This window comes from Leptonychotes weddellii, chromosome 8 (assembly GCF_054177405.1).
Source record: "Leptonychotes weddellii isolate Sample4059 chromosome 8, ASM5417740v2, whole genome shotgun sequence".
In the NCBI taxonomy this organism is placed as follows: domain Eukaryota; kingdom Metazoa; phylum Chordata; class Mammalia; order Carnivora; family Phocidae; genus Leptonychotes; species Leptonychotes weddellii.
Window position 1 is genome coordinate 32,477,300 of NC_138376.1, and position 7,083 is coordinate 32,484,382.

The following is a 7,083-nucleotide window of genomic DNA, read 5'->3' on the forward strand; positions in this document are numbered from 1 at the left end:
GAGTGGGGGCAGAGGGAGAGGGAGAAGCAGGAGCCCGACATGGGGCTAAATCCCAGGACCCCAGGATCATGACCTGAGCTGAAGGCAGACACTCAACCGACTGAGCCACCCAGGTGCCCCAAGATTTTATTAAGTAATCTCTACACCCAACCTGGGTCTCAAACACACAACCCCAAGATCAAGAGTTGCATGCTCTTCCAACTGAGCCAGCCAGGTGCCCCTAAAGTTGACTTTTATTTTATTTTATTTATTTATTTATTTATTTAGATTTTATTTATTTATCTGACAGAGACACATCGAGAGAGGGAAGACAACCAGGGAAGTGGGAGAGGGAGAAGCAGGCTTCCCATGGAGCAGAGAGCCCGATGCGGGGCTAGCTCCCAGGACCCTAGGACTATGACCTGAGCCAAAGGCAGATGCTTAACAACTGAGCCACCCAGGCACCCCTAAAGTAGACTTTTAATAAAGTTAAGGAAACTGTAGTATCGGTAGTATTTTTATAAGAAAAATCATGAAGGTGCACTTTAAATACATAAGGATTGAAAGGGGTGCCTGGGTGGCTCAGTCAGTTGAGCATCTGCCTTGGGCTCAGGTCATGATCTCAGGGTCCTGGGATCAAGCCCCCGTCAGGCTCCCTGCTCAGCAAAGAGTCTGCTTCTCCCATTCCCTCTCCTTCTGCCCCTTCCCCGAACTCATGCTGTCTCTCTCTCAAATAAATAAATAAATAAATAAATAAAATCTTTTTTAAAAAATAAGGATTGGGAAATACCAATTTATAGTCACTGTGCTAGCTTGAGGGAATAAAATGGTGAGCAAAAGCTCACAGACCAAAAAAAAAAAATCCAAAAGAAAAGAATATACAAATAAATTATTTTAATACATAGTTGGATTTATCAAAGTCATTGAAAGCAAGGTCAATACACAAAAATCAACTGTATTTCTATATACCTATGAAAAGAAAAGAAAGTTTGAAAAACAGGCCCATTTACAATAACATCAAAAAATGCCAAATACTTCAGAATAAATCTAATAAATGAAGTATAAAATCTCTATATAGAAAACTATAAGACATTAATAAAAGTAATTAAAGAAGATCTAAATAACTGGAAGGATATACCATACTCATGGACTGGAAGACTCAATATTGTAAAAATGTCAATTCTCCCCAAATTGATCTATAGAGTCAATGTAATCCTAATATGTTTTTTGATAGAAATCAACAACTTGATTCTAAAATGTGTATGGAGAGGCGGCTGGGTGGCTCAGTTAGTTAAGCGACTGCCTTCCACTCAGGTCATGATTCTGGAGTCCCAGGACTGAGCCCTAAATCAGGCTCCCTGCTCGGGGGGTGGGGGGGAGTGGGGGGGCGGTCTGCTTCTCCCTCTGACCCTCCCCCCTCTCATGCTCTCTCTCTCTCTCTCATTCTCTCTCTCTCAAATAAATAAATAAACTCTTAAAAAAAAACTTTAAAAAAATGTGTGTGGAAATGCTAATAGTCTAAGAATAGCAAAAGCACTCTGCAAGAAGAATGCTACCAGATATTAAGTCTTATCAGAAACTACAGGGGCACCAGACTGGCTCAGTTACTAGAGCGTGTGGGGTTGTGAGTTCGAGCCCCACATTGGAAATAGAGAATTACTAAAAGAAAGACAGAAAGAAAGAAAGGAAGGAAGGAAGGAAGACTTATTAGAAAGCTATAAATTAAAATTGTGTGATAGTGGCACAATGAGACAAATAGACCAATGAGTACAATTCAGAGTCCAGGAACAAATCCATGCTTGATTTAGGACAAAAGTGGCACTGCAGTGCACTGGGGAACAGAAGATATTTTCAATAAATGGTGCTGGGTCTACTGGGCATATAACTACAGGGAAAAAAATGAATCTTGACCTTTATGTAATACCATACACAAAAATTAATTCCAGGTTGATCATCTACATATAAATTTTAGATTGTAAAAGATAAAACAATTAGGGGCGCCTGGGTGGCTCAGTCGTTGGGCGCCTGCCTCCGGCTCTGGTCACGGTCCCAGCGTCCTGGGATCGAGCTCCGCATCGGGCTCCCTGCTCCGCGAGAAGCCTGCTTCTCCCTCTCCCACTCCCCCTGCTTGTGTTCCTGCTCTAGCTATCTCTCTCTCTATCAAATAAATAAATAAAATCTTTAAAAAAAAGATAAAACAATTAAATTTCTAGAAGCTAACATAAGAGAAAATCTTCATGACTTTCAATAAGTAAAGAAAGATTTGTTAAATAGGACACAAAAAGCACTAACTGTAAATGAAACAACTGGTAAATAAGACTATTAAAAGAAACTTTTAGAAACTTTGGAGGTGCCTGGATGGCCCAGTTGGTTAAGCGGCTGACTCTTGATTTTGGCTCAGGTCATGATCTCGGGGTTCTGGGATTGAGACCCACACTGGGCTCCTCGCTCAGTGGCGAGTCTGCTTCAGGATTATCTCTCTGTTTCCCCCTGCCCCTCCCCCACTCTCTAAAATAAATAAATAAATATATCTTTAAGATTAGAAACTTTGGTCGATCAGAAGACACCATTAAGGAGAGTGAAAACATAAGTCATGGAATGAGGGATCATATTTGCAAAATATTTAACCAACAGAGTGCTTGTACTAGAATATACAAAAAACTTGTACATCAGTAAGAAAAATATAGGCAATCCAATTAAAAATGGGCAAAGGACTTGAACAGTCATTTAACAAAAGCAGCTATCCAGTGGCTATTAAATATGTGAAAAGGTGTGGGGCACCTGGGTGGCTTAGTCAGTTAAGTGCTTGACTCTTGATTTGGGTTCAGGTCATGATCTCAGGGTTGTGGGATCAAGGCCCATGTCTGGCTCTGCACTGGGCATGGAGCCTGCTTAAGATTCTCCCTCTGCTCCTCCCACTCTCTCCCTCTCTTAAAAAAAAAAAAAAATGTATGCAAAAAAAAGTATGCTAAACCATCTTAGCTATCACAGAAATGGAAAAAAGGTACACTATACTAAACACTTACCAGAATAATTAAAAGACCAGGGTGCCTGGGTTGAGCTTCTGACTTGATTTTGGCTCGGGTCATGATCTCTGTTTTGTGAGATGGAGCCCGGAGTTGGGCTCCACACTGGGTGTGGAGCCTGCTTGGGGTTCTCTTTCTCCCTCTCCCTCTGCCCCTCCTCCCCACGCCCCACTCTCCCCACCCCTGCTCACATGCACACACACACTCTCTCTCTCTGAAGGAGAAAGGGAAAAAAAAGAATAATTAAAAGATTAATAATACCAAGTGTAAACAAGGGCATAGACCCATGAGAACTCTTATACAGGGCTGGTGGGCATGTAAATTGGTACAACCACTTTGGAAAACTGTTCAGCAGTAATTACTAAAGTTGAACATACTCTATGACCCAGCATTTCTAAGATATATGCCCGTCAAAAATATGCACATATGTTCATCAAAAAGACATGTACAGAAAAAGTTCTGGAAATGGATGGTGGTGATAGTTGCACAACAATGTGAGTATACTTAATGCCTCTGAATCCTACACTTAAAAATGGCTAAAAGGTTAAATATTCTGTGTGTTTTCCCACAATAAAAATGACACAAAGAGGTGCCTGGGTGGCTCAGTCAGTTAAGCGGCTGCCTTCAGCTCAGGTCATGATCCCAGGGTTCTGGGATCGAGCCCCACATCGGGCTCTCTACTCGGCGGGAAGCCTGCTTCTCCCTCTCCCACTCCCCCGGCTTGTGTTCCCTCTCTCGCTGTCTCTCTCTGTCAAATAAATAAATAAATAAAATCTTAAAAAAAAAAAAAGACACAAAGACATTCTTATGGCATTATTTGTAATAGTCAAAATATCACTGTATAATGAAAGTATATTCATACAATGAAATACCATATAGCAATGCAAAAAATAGACTACAGCTGTATGCAATAACTATATGAATTTCACAGATACAATGTTGCATCAAAGAAGCCAGACGCACAAAAAATACAAACTGATTTTGTTTATACTGGGTTCAAAAAGCAGGCAAAATTAATTATGATGTTTGAAGTTCGATGGTTATAGGAGGGGGTTTTCTGGAATCCTAGGAATGTTCTATTTCTTGACCAAGATGTGTTTACTTTGTTACAATTCATCAAGTTATACATTTAAGATTTTGCACTGTTCTGTATGTTAGGTTTCAATTTTAAAAGTTTGTAAAAAGGAGCAGGAGGAGGAAGAGATGAAGACCCTGCTCTCATACAACTTAAGGTCAGCTGAGGAGACATAGATAAACATAAAATTACAACTGTGATAAATACAATGAAGGAAAGTCACGGGATGGTCTGAGAACATATAGTAAAGAGATCTAACGTGATCAAGAGTGGTTAAGGAGGGCTTCCCAAATAAGTGACGTTGGAGTTGAGTTCTGAAGGTGAGTAGGAGGTAGAAGAAATGCAGAGTAAAGCCTTCTAGGCAGAGGGAACCCTTTATCTAGTGTTTCCCAATATTTACATTTTTCATTGTCTTTGGCTCTGTCCACTCCAGTCACCTACCTACCTAACTCTCCACCTATTCTTGCTCCAGGACACTAAGAAGAATAACTTCTTCTTCTTCTTCTTTTTTTTTTTTTAGAAGAGTAACTTCTTGACACACTTGTAATCCATTCCTGACATAAGGTTGAGAAACAAGTCGCAAGTTACACAATTTATAGAGCTTTTTTTTGTTCTTGAATGGTTTGAGAGCAAATTGCTACCCCACTGTTCCTGGGTACTTCAGTAGGTGTTGCCTAAAATAAGGACATTGTCTTACATAACTCCAATACAATACAAATTAACATTGATTTATAACTACCACTTAATTCTCAGACTCTGTTTGAGAGTCTCCGGTTGTCCCCAAAAGATCCAGATCATAATCATACACTGCATTTCATTTTTATATCTCTTTAGTCTTATTCATCAGGAACAGTTCATTCTTTGCTCGATATTCATGACTTGACATTTTAAAAGATTATAGGCCAGTTATTTTATGTGCCTCAATTTGGCTTTGCTGGGATTTCCTTGTGGTTGGATTCAGGTTATGCATCCTTGGTAGGAATACTAGAGAAGGGATGATATGTTCCTCTCATTGCATCCTGTTAGGTGATGTGAGACTTCAGATGTTCTTTCCCAGTGCTGAAAAGTTTATACTTTCATCTGCCAGGCTCATCTACTGTGAAATTTCTTTTTTCTTTAGGAATTTGGAAGTATTTTGCGGAGAAGCATTTGAAACTATCAATGTCCTGTTCATCATATAATCCACTCATTCTTTTTTCCACTACAGACTTGTGGTTTCCGATTATATTGAATGAGCAGTAATCTGCTACTACAATTATTTACTTTGATCCTCAAATTGTCTCCAGTTTGGCCAGTGAGAGCCCATTCTGTGTTCTTCTGACACATTTCCATTATTCTTTGAGTACTTCCTTTTTTTTTTTTTTTAGATTTTATTTATTTGCGAGAGAGAGAATGAGAGACAGAGAGCATGAGAGGGAGGAGGGTCAGAGGGAGAAGCAGACTCCCTGTTGAGCAGGGAGCCCGATGCGGGACTCAATCCAGGGTCTCCAAGATCATGACCTGAGCCAAAGGCAGTCGCTTAACCAACTGAGCCACCAGGCACCCTCTTTGAGTACTTCCTTTCGGGCACAACAAGATGTTCAGCTTAGCTTGTACTTTCCTTCTTTCCAGTGGTGGAGTCAGCCCCTCCTGCAAGAAGTCCTGGCTGTCTTCAGGGAGAAATAATGTTTAGAATCCAAGAGCTATGCCGTAGGTATGTTCATTGTGATTGGGGTGTCACCACTTCCTGGCCTTCCCAGTGCACAGAACTAGAAAATGTATGTATGTATATACATACATATATACATGTGTCTATACATACATACATTTACATATCTACCTATCTTATCTTTCTATCTATCTATATCTATCTATCTATCTATCTATCTATCTCCTTCTTGAATAATGTGAGTTCACAAAGATATCTCTAATTACAGTATAACTCCACAGGGCTCAATCTGATTTCCTCCCTTTTTATATTTGTTACTCTCTTCTGCAACACTGAGAAACTTGGATCCTTAATAACTTTACTTATTGATCAGCCTCTCTGGAGGTAACCAGTCTCCCACTTCCATCACCATCCCTTCCCCTGTACAGATACCCTTCTCACTCTACTTGGACTCTGACACCCTGTGCCAGGCTGATGCTGTCAGGCCCTCAATGTGAATGCCCTCCTGTGACAGCCCACACAGGGCCACCACATTAATAGAAGCTCTCCTTTCCCTCAGGGGCTCTAACGCCAATCCCAGGCTACCCTTGCCTGGACAACCTCCTTACCCTGATGCACACGACAAGCCCGGTGATTTTTTTTCCTTTTTCTTAAGATGTATTTATTTTATTTTAGAGAGAGAGAGAGAGAACGTGAGTAGGGAGAGGGGCAGAGACAGAGAATCTTCAAGTAGACTCCCTGCTGAGCATGGAACCAGACACGGGGCTCGATTCCAGGACCCTGAGATCATGACCTGAGCTGAAACCAAGAGTCGGACGCTTAACCAACTAAGCCACCCAGGTGCTCCAAACCCAATGATTGTTTTTCCAAGTAAGTGTGGCAGATGTTACTAGTTCCTACCTAATATCCACATCCCCTTTATGGGTTGAACTGTGTCCCCCAGAAAAAGATGTTGCAGTCCTAACCCCTAGTACCTCTGAATGTGACCTTACTTGGAGACAGGAAGGCCCTAAATGCCACTAGATTGTTCACTTTAAAATGGTTAATTTGGGGGCGCCTGGGTGGCTCAGTCGGTTAAGCGTCTGCTTTCAGCTCAGGTCATGATCTTGGGATCCTGGGATCGAGCCCTGTGTTGGGCTCCCTGCTCAGTGGGGAGTCTGCTTCTACCTCTCCCTCTGCCCCTCCACCCCACTCATGCTCTGTCTCTATCTAAATGAATAAAGTCTTTAAAAAAATAAATAAAAATAAAATAAAGTGGTTAATTTTTTTGTTATGTGAATGTTACTTCAATTTAAAAAGAAAAAAAGACAATCAAGGAACTAAAAAGGCAAATATTCAAGGACAAAGAAAATAAG